Source organism: Schistocerca americana, chromosome 4 (genome assembly GCF_021461395.2).
Source record: "Schistocerca americana isolate TAMUIC-IGC-003095 chromosome 4, iqSchAmer2.1, whole genome shotgun sequence".
In the NCBI taxonomy this organism is placed as follows: domain Eukaryota; kingdom Metazoa; phylum Arthropoda; class Insecta; order Orthoptera; family Acrididae; genus Schistocerca; species Schistocerca americana.
Genome location: NC_060122.1, coordinates 576,622,000 through 576,634,176, shown reverse-complemented (window position 1 = coordinate 576,634,176; position 12,177 = coordinate 576,622,000).

Below are 12,177 nucleotides of genomic sequence, written 5' to 3'. Positions count from 1 at the left end.
AATGCATGACAGCTGTGATGCATTGTGTTTCGTACATTTAGTCCTAGTGCTTTCGATTCTAAGCCATCGTCAAAGGAAAATGAAAAGCAACATGACATTTACATTTTATACATCATGCCATAGGTGACTGTCATATTGCAGTTTAGTTTAGAACACATAACAAATGCTCACCTTAAGCCAATGTGGCTCACTCAACTGAGACAGACAGGCTTACAGAACAGCAGTCCCAGGCCTGTGTCTCCAATGTGACAGAGTCACACTGACTGTGAGTGTCTTATATTTGTTCTAATTTGAACTATAATACGAATTTCATATGTGATATGTTTTATGACATAAAAATTGTGTTGCTTTTCTACTTGGCTGGACGATGGCTCACAAATGAAATGAGTAGGAATGTGCGAAATTCAATGCAGCAAAGCTGTCATGCATTTCTTGAAACATTCACATCATTAACAAAACACATAAGCTACAATTCACATTTAATGCCTTCATGTTTTCACACACACACAACAAATTCAGTCTTAATAATCATTTTTTGGCGATATTAACCCCACAATAAGGAAGTCATATTGGATGCATTTCACAGTTAATGTATTTATATTTTTCACAGCTACAGATAAATCAGTTACAAATTTCATTTTACTTCTCCATGTACATACAATAAAAATCTATCATCATCATTTTGATCATGATTATTTTTCAGATGGTACTGACCTCACGCCCGGGTACTCAATTTATCTGGCAGTATCAAATCATTATCATCTTTTCCTGACAAACGTAGCTGTTGCTTTCGAACGACAGTACTACTGGTACGTGGATCGAGTAACAAGCCATGTCACAGAATAGTTTAATGCAATGAGAAATACTTTGAAAGAAAAAGTTATACAACACAAAAATAGAATTCCAATGGGCATCAAGAATAACTTTGCATCAAGATGACCTTAAAAAGTGCAATTGAACTAGAAACTCCATCTCCCTACTACCCTTGACATCGCAGCTATGCCCCATCAGTGATGTTATCACTGCCATCTGACAGACCACACGCCCTTAGCTAAGATGTCATTTAAATTCCATGAAGCCAGATCTTATTTTTTGGAAGAATGGCAGATCTTAATTTAGTATAGAGCTCACCATAACAATGAAACAGCCAATTAAATTGTAGCCTTTAGCACAGCCATTTTCTGTCCTCTTAAAGAAACGGAACGATCTGAATATTTTGGACTACATTCAAAAACAATAAGCCATGAAATTACACATCTTATCATTTGAACATTACTCACAAATACCTATTGTAATATGTAAACTGTACTTTTATATTAAAATAGGCTGACAGTAAATCAGCGGTGCCCCCATGTAGCAGTTATATGTTAGTCTACTAGTAGGTAATTCTTATAATTTTATTTGTGTGCAAATCTGCGTCGGTTGATGATCAACATGTATGTAATTTACATCGAACTATATTTTGCACTAGCAAGTTTTCAATATTATTTAGCATACCTTCTCTGTAATCAGCAGCACTTAGTTCATTTACTGATAATCGGTTTACGTCTTCTACTCTACCGAAATCTCCATAGCTGTGTAACACAATGCATTATTTTCGTTCAGTTTTGCTCAAAAGATAGCCACAATGGAAATCCACAAGCACCCTCTCATAAATGCTCAAAAACGTTTTTCTCACAGCTATAGGTTTATCAAAACCAGTCTTAAGTAAACCATTTAAAGTCTAATTAATTTAACAGCAACAAAATTTTCATTGACTACATCACTGCACTTGGAGTTTTGTCCTACAATCAGAGCAGTAGCGTTGTATCCGTCTTCTGAAATTGTATCCATTTTCTCACACATTCTGTCAAGTTTAAACAAAAACACCTATAATATACCTATACTCTGTGTTGTTGAAACGTACCCTTAGAAAAATTATACAATGCCTGTGCTGATAAACCTCTTACATTATTTGATGTTCAAACAGTTGAGCAGAACTGAACGCATTAATACATTTCGCTTTTTACCTATTCTGATCAACACTAAACTGACACACAATATTTTTTTAGTGCAACGCAATCTGACTTTCAATAATCCCTACAAAAGAATGGCCCTGACTGACATTAACCTATACCTTTCACAAATCACTAACCTCACAAATTTTTCATTACTCGAACTACTGCAATACAGCGAGCGCCACTACTGCCAGCTAAATAAAAGATTCAAACTACTGAAGGCACTAACTACTGATAGGCATAGTTAGCAAATGAAAGATTTTGATAGAGAACAAACAATGTATTTACCCTAATAGTGTTCAGAAGTCATAATATATATATATCAGTTCATGACATCCAGTCTTACAAATTTCAAAACTTCGCCATTTCTCTCCCCACATCCACCACTGCTGGCAGCTCACCTCCCACTCCGAAACGCTACGCGCAGTTAACAGCCAACTGCCCAACACCACAATGGCCAACAACAATGCAAACCTGCCAGAGACTGCACACAGCACAGCCAGTGATTTTCATACACAGCGCTATGTGGCGTTACCAATATTAAAACCTAAACAGCCTACTTACATAGCCCCCATGCACCCCACAAAAAAGTTTACAACTGGTTTTGGGCAGTGGCCAATACAGATTTGAAAAAAATTTTCATAATTCCAATAACAAAGAAATCTAATGCACACACGTATTGATACAATGTTGATCAAAAGCTAAAATTTTCTCACAGTCCATAAGGACAGTCCTGATCATTCATCACGGTAAAATTGCAGTGTTTTTTATTCTCTCAAAGTCTGAGCAGTAAAAGAAATTGCACACGGAAGTAGTGGATTTCCTTGCAGTCTTGAAAAAGTTGTGTTGTCCTTCAAAGGGAAAGACAGTGCCGACTCTTGACATGTAGACAGGTATTGGGCTTCACCAGAGCAAACCCGCAGCAGAGTCAGTCGAAGTTTTGAAGAAAATTGGTAGGTAGGTCATCAGAGAGCAGACTCACTGTAGTCCTGGTAGAGATTATGTTACTGGTGGGCCACCAGAGGTGCAGACCCACTGCAGTCCTTGTAGAAATAATGGTACTGGTGAGTCATCAAAGGTGTAGACCCACTGTAGTCCTTGTAGAAATAATGGTATTGGTGGGACATCAAAGATGCAGACCAACTGTAGTCCATGTAGAGATGGCCAGCAGCCATCTGTTGTGACTGTGCGGGTGCACAATCACCATTGAAGAGTCTTGCGGATAATATAGCAAGGCCATAACCACCACTTGTGCACACACAAAGTTTTTGGAACTGTCCTTAGAACCAGCAATGCTGTTATCCAGTCACTTACTGAATTATTAACACATGTGCAAACACTAACAGTCCCTACTTCTCATATATTGTTCATATACTATGACCAACAGAAACGTGTGCAGTGAAATGTAGCTTACAAGTTACTTAATTTGATGAACTGGTGTCAATTACAATTTTGTAACATAAGAATACAATAACAAAGGTACAAAATACGTCATTAATCAACATAACAATACAGATAACATTTGTAGTAAAACAGGCTTTACGAAAGAATAGAAATAAACATGTACATCAGTGTTACAGGAATTATGACATAAGTAAATATATAAAATAATGAGAATAGTTTTCGAAACATGAATTTCACACTTGAGCATAGAAACAGAACAGAATTAATAATGTCTAAACATCTTTACAAAGTGAATAGCACATCACTAATGCAAATTATATTTGAGGATAACAGTGTTCCTCATCTTAGTGAATGCACCTTAGTAAAAGAAATATTCTACAACATAAATCGTATTAGCTAAACATATAAAGACAGGAAGACCACAAATATACAAGAGTACACTAACACATAGCGGAATAACAGAAAGGGAAAGGACAGGGTTTGTTTTACTGCAGTATCTTGCAAACAAAACTTTCTTTACATCTTGGAGATCTCCCTTCGTTCTTCATTATTTCAGAAAGTGCTATCAATACCTGCTTTCTGTACTTTTTTCGTAAAACTTCTCAATGCATTTCTTCCAATTCATTGCAACTCATTCTCTTATGTAGTCTACCCCTCCTTAGCTAATTTAAATCTACTGAGCTCAGATGCTAAGCTAAGGGAGGAGGCAATGCAGCAGCACAAAACAATAAATACAAACAGAAATGAAAAGAATGCAAAGCTAGCAGCAGTAAATGTAATAACTTATATCTAAACATGACAAACCCACAAGCAGAATAAATAGTACACTAAAGACAATAACGCAGATAAGGGAAATGTATATTCACATCTTAATGTCTATGTAATTAATGTGGTGCACCACAAAAACTCATTCTATGAAATAAATTACCAAGTACTTGAAAAGTAAATTATGTGTGCAGTTACTGTCATTAGTCCCTTCTTACTGTTCTTTCCCTTCCAAGTGCTCCTTCTCTTTCTTTCTTTTTTTTTTTTTTTTTGAAGAATGTGCATCATAAAATTATTATCTAACAGAGCTGTTGACAGAAAGTGTTCACATTAGCAAATGCATTTAATTTTATTTTCTAAGAGCAATGATGCAACACACCTGGAAAACAGATATCAAATAAGACAAGCAACTATGTACAAAGTGAAGCATAGAATAATCATTCAATAGTCATAAGGCATTTCATAAGTCAGTAGAAATTCTCTTAATTCTCGTAGAAAGACACTTGTCATAATCAGGTGTGCAGATATACGAATATTTCCCATCAATTCATAAGCATTTCAGTAAGTAGCACAAAGTACGAGTTATCATATGTTTTCAAGTAATGAGCGTGTTATATTGGCGATGCTTTCTACAAAGGAATGTCAATAGCGAGGTTAATGTGCAGATATACGAATATTTCCCATCAATTCATAAGCATTTCAGTAAGTAGCACAAAATACGAGTTATCATATGTTTTCAAGTAATGAGCGTGTTATATTGGCGATGCTTTCTACAAAGGAATGTCAATAGCGAGGTTAATGGTCTCTTTTTTTCTCCGCCTGTGCCTCTGAAAGGCACACACTAATGGCTTTTTCCCAGGCGACTTTCGCGCAGCTGGGTGCCCACCACGCATTACGTGAAGGTCACTTAACTCTCCTTCCGAAATATTTATGACAGCAGTTGGCGCTACAGAGACAGTCTCATATAAAAAATTTCTCAGGTCGAGAATTTGCATTACAAATGTGTAGAAACAAAATCCTACAAATACAACAGTGTCCAAATAATTTTCAGTGGCATTGTGATACATTCACACATGTACACATATTTCATGATTCTAAAGTACGATTCTTGGTTTCCAACATCCTTTTCCACAAATCAGAGTCCCTAACCACTACTCATTATTCCTTACCTTATTATACATATAACCTGACACATAGTACACAATGTAGGCGTGTACCCCCTGAGGATTAATGTAATTATACCCTCAGGTGTTACAGATTACAGCAATGGAATGAAATGTATCACAGAAAACCTTTGTATCATTGTACTTCAAATATCTTTAAAAATAACTGTTTTAAGTACAAAATTAATCACTCAAATACGTGTACTGTAACGCTAAACTGTGCGTCTTGTTGTAAGATAATCTCTGTGGATGTGTCGTAGTTATCGTCCTACAAAAGCTAAGTTCTGAAGAAGTCAATGTACTTACCTCATCATAAACAAAAGTGAGATGCTTTGCGTATAGATATCTTAGTTATTACGCTTATTGCCGTGATGAAGAAAGTACTGTGCTGTAAGATATTGTTGTGCTACGGAAAAGGCTGTCTCATTGTAGCAATGCCACAAAAGTTACTTCTAAAACATATTTTACTTTCCAGAATAATTTAGAAAAACTGTGCAGATATAAAACAGAAACACCGCAAAAGTAACATTGTAAATTGTTACTCATCAGTAGCGTCCTGATAAAATCGTGTAGCTGTCACATAAACTAACCACTCTGTCATCTGGTATCTCACAAAAAGTGCTTTAAATCCAGAATGTATTTTCAAGTAAAACCAAAATGTTGCATTAAAATCTCATTAGCAGTACTGGTAAATATTCTAAGTATGTGAGCCTTATAGTCGTTACGTAATCGTGCAACTAACAAGCAAGAATCTACACACACAATAACACTGTATCGTCTGTTCACAATGAAAATGCATTCGTAATTACTGTCTAAATATGTTCCCTAGGTTCTAGGCTGGATAGTTAACTTCAAAACATTGTTGCACGTTAACAGTTTCTCAGTGTGACAAATTGTACTAATAGCATGAAGTGAAAAATTTTATGGCAAAGACTAAGTAAATAAACATATTAACTCTCAATAAACGGTTTTACATGTGAAATGTGGTGCAGTCCTTTACCCTTCTTAGAGCGCAGAGTTTCAACTTCAAAGTAATTATCATGTGGCATACGTCGGTAAGGAATGTTAAAATTTTTATCAAGGGTAGCGTCTATGTAATTTTCTCTGAGGCAGCCAGCGCACGTGGCTGCCTGCGGTCCAAGTCATTGTCTGTCTCTTTGTTGGTGTGTGTCGTTATTGGGATTAGGAGGTCCTACTTCTACAAATACACCCTCTCAAGAGGGCCCTGCCCTGTTTGAATCCCGCCAGTTCTGATGCAATTCAGGTCTGTCGTTACGATTATATCGCCTGTCGTCTTGTCGGTAGATTCCATACTTTCATTCTTGTCGGTCACATAGTGGAGAATTTCTCCCTGATTTATTACTGCACGGTGGACCATTGCGTCAGAAGTTATTCTGTCTCCCGTGATAACAATATTTTTGGTACCCATATTGTCTGTTTCTCTGATTGTCTCTGTGATAGTCTTTACGACGGAAGTGCGATCTTTCTCTGTAACAATTATTCTGTCAACGGTTGTCGCACTGCTGGTGTCTGTTTTGGTCACGATTTACGTTGTAAGAATAGCCTTGTCGTGTCCAGTTATTATTTCTTTCATCGCAGAGGACGGATCTGACCTGTAATTGTTGTGTTCCTGTTTTCGCTTTCCGCAGTTGTCAGTGTCAATTTCTAATTCTTGTAAGAGTCCCTGAAAAGCTTCAATGTCGTCTTTACAACGTCCTGCCAAAATAATATGTCGTAAATGTTCAGGTAGTTTGATTAAGCAAATGTGGATGAGTTCTGAGGGGCTGTATGGGTTTGACAGGTACTGATTCTTGTGCAACATGTCTTCAGAATATTTCACAAGGCTGGAAAATTCTGATTGTTCGAAATGTTCCAAGTAGCCACACATAAACTCTAATCTGATCTCTAATGAGCAGTTGGGAGGAAAACAATGAGAGAATTGATGAAGCCACGCTTGTGGATGAATGTCGTTGCCGGAATTCTTAAATGTTTCGAATTTACGTGTAGTAATAAACGGCTTATAGTCGAAATCATCATGTCGGCGAGTCGCATATCGGTCATTGTTACTTCGTTTCGTCGGTTCCATCTCAAAATTCGGTGTACCTTGCCAATTTCTTTCATAATTTCCGAAGTACCCTGTGTTATTATTTTGTGGCTGTTCCGTATTTCTATGTCCCTCTTCCTGTATTGGAGCGCGAGTGTTCTCTGAAATACGTAATTCTTGTATTACCTGTGTCAACTGATCTTGTACTTCCCGGATTTCCCTGTAGTGTTGCGTATTAATTAGATTCTGATTTTGTTTGAATTTCCTAATTTGTTCGCACTCTCCTGTGTCATTAAAGACTACCGGTTTTGTGTCATTCAGATTATCATCTACCTTCGTAGATAAATTATTTAGCTGTTCCGAAAGTTCAACTTCTTTCTCTGATAATGAACTAATTTCCTCTATGTGTCTTTCTTAACCAATTTTTTGAGTATCTACTGTGTCCTTTAAGTTTTCCTGCGTTTTTGCAAGTTGCGTAATCGAATCGGTAGATGCAACTGATTCAATTTTAGCTTGCAAAGTCTCATGATTTTCATGAACAATAGTTTGCAGTTCTCTTATGGCTGCTTCGTGATTCTGTAATGCATTTTCATGCCGCAAAAAAATAGGTTGAAAATGCTCACAAATTTGTGTTTTTACGTCATTACAGACTTTTTGACATTTATATTCAATGTTATGTAACTCACGTGTTTGTTCAAGTGTGGTGTCTAACTTTTGATGCTTTTGCTGTGTTTGTCTCTGATTTTGTTCCACTGTGTCTAACTTTTGAAGCTTTTGTCCCATTTGTTGCATTACTGTAATAACGATGCACTGGTGTCTGAAACATGTTCCTCAGTGCTATTCGGCAATGCATTTGAACCGACATTATTCGCATTTTGAAAAGCAGACAATGTGTCTTGACTTATTTGAGAAAACGGCGAGGACGGAAAACCTGAATCTATAGTATTTGCAAGATTGTGTCCTGTCATTTCGGATTCCTGAGGCGAGCTGTTGCTGACCGATCGATCGACAATGCTTCCATATTCACTATTTGTTTCAATGTCTACGCCATTATTTGCAGCCCACTCCATTTCCCTATGCACAATTACCAAATTACTACATTGAACATTAGTTAATTCATTAGATGGTGGCGCTAACACACTGCTTTCGTCTTCACTGTCATTTTACAGTTTGCTTTGGAGCCTAGTATTACGTTTTTCACACGCCATTATTGTCACAATATTTCACACGACAACACAGAAAATCACAATTTGAAGAGCAAAATAAGAAAACACAATAATATATCATTGAAAATGATATCTCGTTATTTGCAAACGCAGCTGCGAAATGCTTGGTGAAAATCTACATGCATGCCACAAATGATTTTCTGTACAACAATGGAAGATTGCAACTACAAAGGAGATTCTCTCTACACTTACGCGCTAGAAACCAACAAAAGCTAAAGTGATTACACAAAGTACAAGAGGAAATCAGAAGATTCCAGTGAGATATCCTCGGCTAAGTGTCGACATATGAAATGTCCCTTAGAAAAATTATACAATGCCTGTGCTGATAAACCTCTTACATTATTTGATTTCAAACAGTTGAGCAGAACTGAACGCACTCACACATTTCGCTCTTTACCCATTCTGATCAACACCAAACTGACACACAATATTTTTTAGCGCAACGCAATCTGACTTTCAATAATCTCTACAAATGAATGGCCCTGACTAACATTAACCTATACCTTTCACAAACCACTTACCTCACCAAAAATCTTCGTTACTCGAACTACTGCAATACAGCGACCGTCGCTACTGCCAGCTAAATAAAAGATTTAAACTACTGAAGGCACTAACTACTGATAGGCATAGTTAGCAAATGAAATATTTTGATAGAGAACAAACAATATTTACCTTAATTGTGTTCAAAAGTCATAGTATATATAGCAGTTCATGACATGCAGTCTTACAAATTTCAAAACTCCGCCATTTCTCTCCCCACATCCACCACTGCTGGCGGCTCACCTCCAACTGCGCAACGCTACGCACTGTTAACAGCCAACTGCCCAACACTACAATGGCCAACAACAATGCAAACCTGCCATAGACTGCACACAGCACAGCCAGTGATTTTCATACAGAGCGCTACGTGGCGTTACCAATATAAAAACCTAAAGAGCCTAACAGCGAAACCTTATATACACTGTAAGTTACAGTGTATATAAGGTTTCGCTGTTACACATCTACCTAATTTTCCGCTGCTGGAGGAAACAAGGAGACGAATCCGAAGGTTAACCCCTACCAATAGAATCTATAAGGTTTTGAAGCAGTCACTGTTGCATGAGTCGGTTAACACGTGCTACTGTGATCGAAATGTGTAAAAAGGTAATAAATTAAAATCTCACTCTAATTAGCCCACATGTCAGAACTCGCTTTAAATATGTTTAGAGCACAGAAAAAGAGGGCTGCAAATTCCAAAACGACCTAAAATTTAAATCTGGCAGATAACTGTAACAACTGATTTCATCCACTGTAACGACTATTTTTCAGTGCCAACATTATGAAGCCATGAGCACATAATTTAATTTGTAAAATATGAGATTAAAATCTGAAACAACAATGACTACATGACAGCCAGCATGCTTTTGTCATATAATATGAATTTCACTTTAAATTACTTTTAATTTGAACTAATTGTCTGCAGTAGTAGTGCAATACTATGTGAACCACAACTGTTATTACTGACCTGAGCACAATAAGCCTTTGACTGAAGATCAACTGTAAATTTAACTTGATTTTGCTTCTTTTGACTTAGCTGTGACTTTCTCGGATTATATGATGAAAGGATAGGACCCTGCTAATGGTTACCATATTGGTTCTGTGAAGTTCCTCTTAAAAAGTTTGTTCTTTGACTAAACATACAATATACACTCCTGGAAATTGAAATAAGAACACCGTGAATTCATTGTCCCAGGAAGGGGAAACTTTATTGACACATTCCTGGGGTCAGATACATCACATGATCACACTGACAGAACCATAGGCACATAGACACAGGCAACAGATCATGCACAATGTCGGCACTAGTACAGTGTATATCCACCTTTCGCAGCAATGCAGGCTGCTATTCTCCCATGGAGACGATCGTAGAGATGCTGGATGTAGTCCTGTGGAACGGCTTGCCATGCCATTTCCACCTGGCGCCTCAGTTGGACCAGCGTTCGTGCTGGACGTGCAGACCGCGTGAGACGACGCTTCATCCAGTCCCAAACATGCTCAATGGGGGACAGATCCGGAGATCTTGCTGGCCAGGGTAGTTGACTTACACCTTCTAGAGCACGTTGGGTGGCACGGGATACATGCGGACGTGCATTGTCCTGTTGGAACAGCAAGTTCCCTTGCCGGTCTAGGAATGGTAGAACGATGGGTTCGATGACGGTTTGGATGTACCGTGCACTATTCAGTGTCCCCTCGACGATCAGCAGTGGTGTACGGCCAGTGTAGGAGATCGCTGCCCACACCATGATGCCGGGTGTTGGCCCTGTGTGCCTCGGTCGTATGCAGTCCTGATTGTGGCGCTCACCTGCACGGCGCCAAACACGCATACGGCCATCATTGGCACCAAGGCAGAAGCGACTCTCATCGCTGAAGACGACACGTCTCCATTCGTCCCTCCATTCACACCTGTCGCGACACCACTGGAGGCGGGCTGCACGATGTTGGAGCGTGAGCGGAAGGCGGCCTAACGGTGTGCGGGACCGTAGCCCAGCTTCATGGAGACGGTTGCTAATGGTCCTCGCCGATACCCCAGGAGCAACAGTGTCACTAATTTGCTGGGAAGTGGCGGTGCGGTCCCCTACGGCACTGCGTAGGATCCTACGGTCTTGGCGTGCATCCGTGCGTCGCTGCGGTCCGGTCCCAGGTCGACGGGCACGTGCACCTTCCGCCGACCACTGGCGACAACATCGATGTACTGTGGAGACCTCACGCCCCACGTGTTGAGCAATTCGGCGGTACGTCCACCCGGCCTCCCGCATGCCCACTATACGCCCTCGCTCAAAGTCCGTCAACTGCACATACGGTTCACGTCCACGCTGTCGCGGCATGCTACCAGTGTTAAAGACTGCGATGGAGCTCCGTATGCCACGGCAAACTGGCTGACACTGACGGCGACGGTGCACAAATGCTGCGCAGCTAGCGCCATTCGACGGCCAACACCGCGGTTCCTGGTGTGTCCGCTGTGCCGTGCGTGTGATCATTGCTTGTACAGCCCTCTCGCAGTGTCCGGAGCAAGTATGGTGGGTCTGACACACCGGTGTCAATGTGTTCTTTTTTCCATTTCCAGGAGTGTGGTTCCAAAAAGTTTCTAAGAAACTTTTTTTTTTTTTCTGGTCATCAGTCTACTAACTGGTTTGATGCGGCCCGCCACGAATTCCTTTCCTGTGCTAACCTCTTCATCTCAGAGTACCACTTGCAACCTACGTCCTCAATTATTTGCTTGACGTATTCCAATCTCTGTCTTCCTCTACAGTTTTTGCCCTCTACAGCTTCCTCTAGTACCATGGAAGTCATTCCCTCATGTCATAGCAGGTGTCCTATCATCCTGTCCCTTCTCCTTATCAGTGTTTTCCACATTTTCCTCTCCTCTCCGATTCTGCGTGGATCCTCTTCATTCCTTACCTTATCAGTCCACCTAATTTTCAACATTCGTCTGTAGCACCACATCTGAAATGCTTCGATTCTCTCCTGTTCCGGTTTTCCCACAGTCCATGTTTCACTACCATACAATGTTGTACTCCAGACGTACATCCTCAGAAATT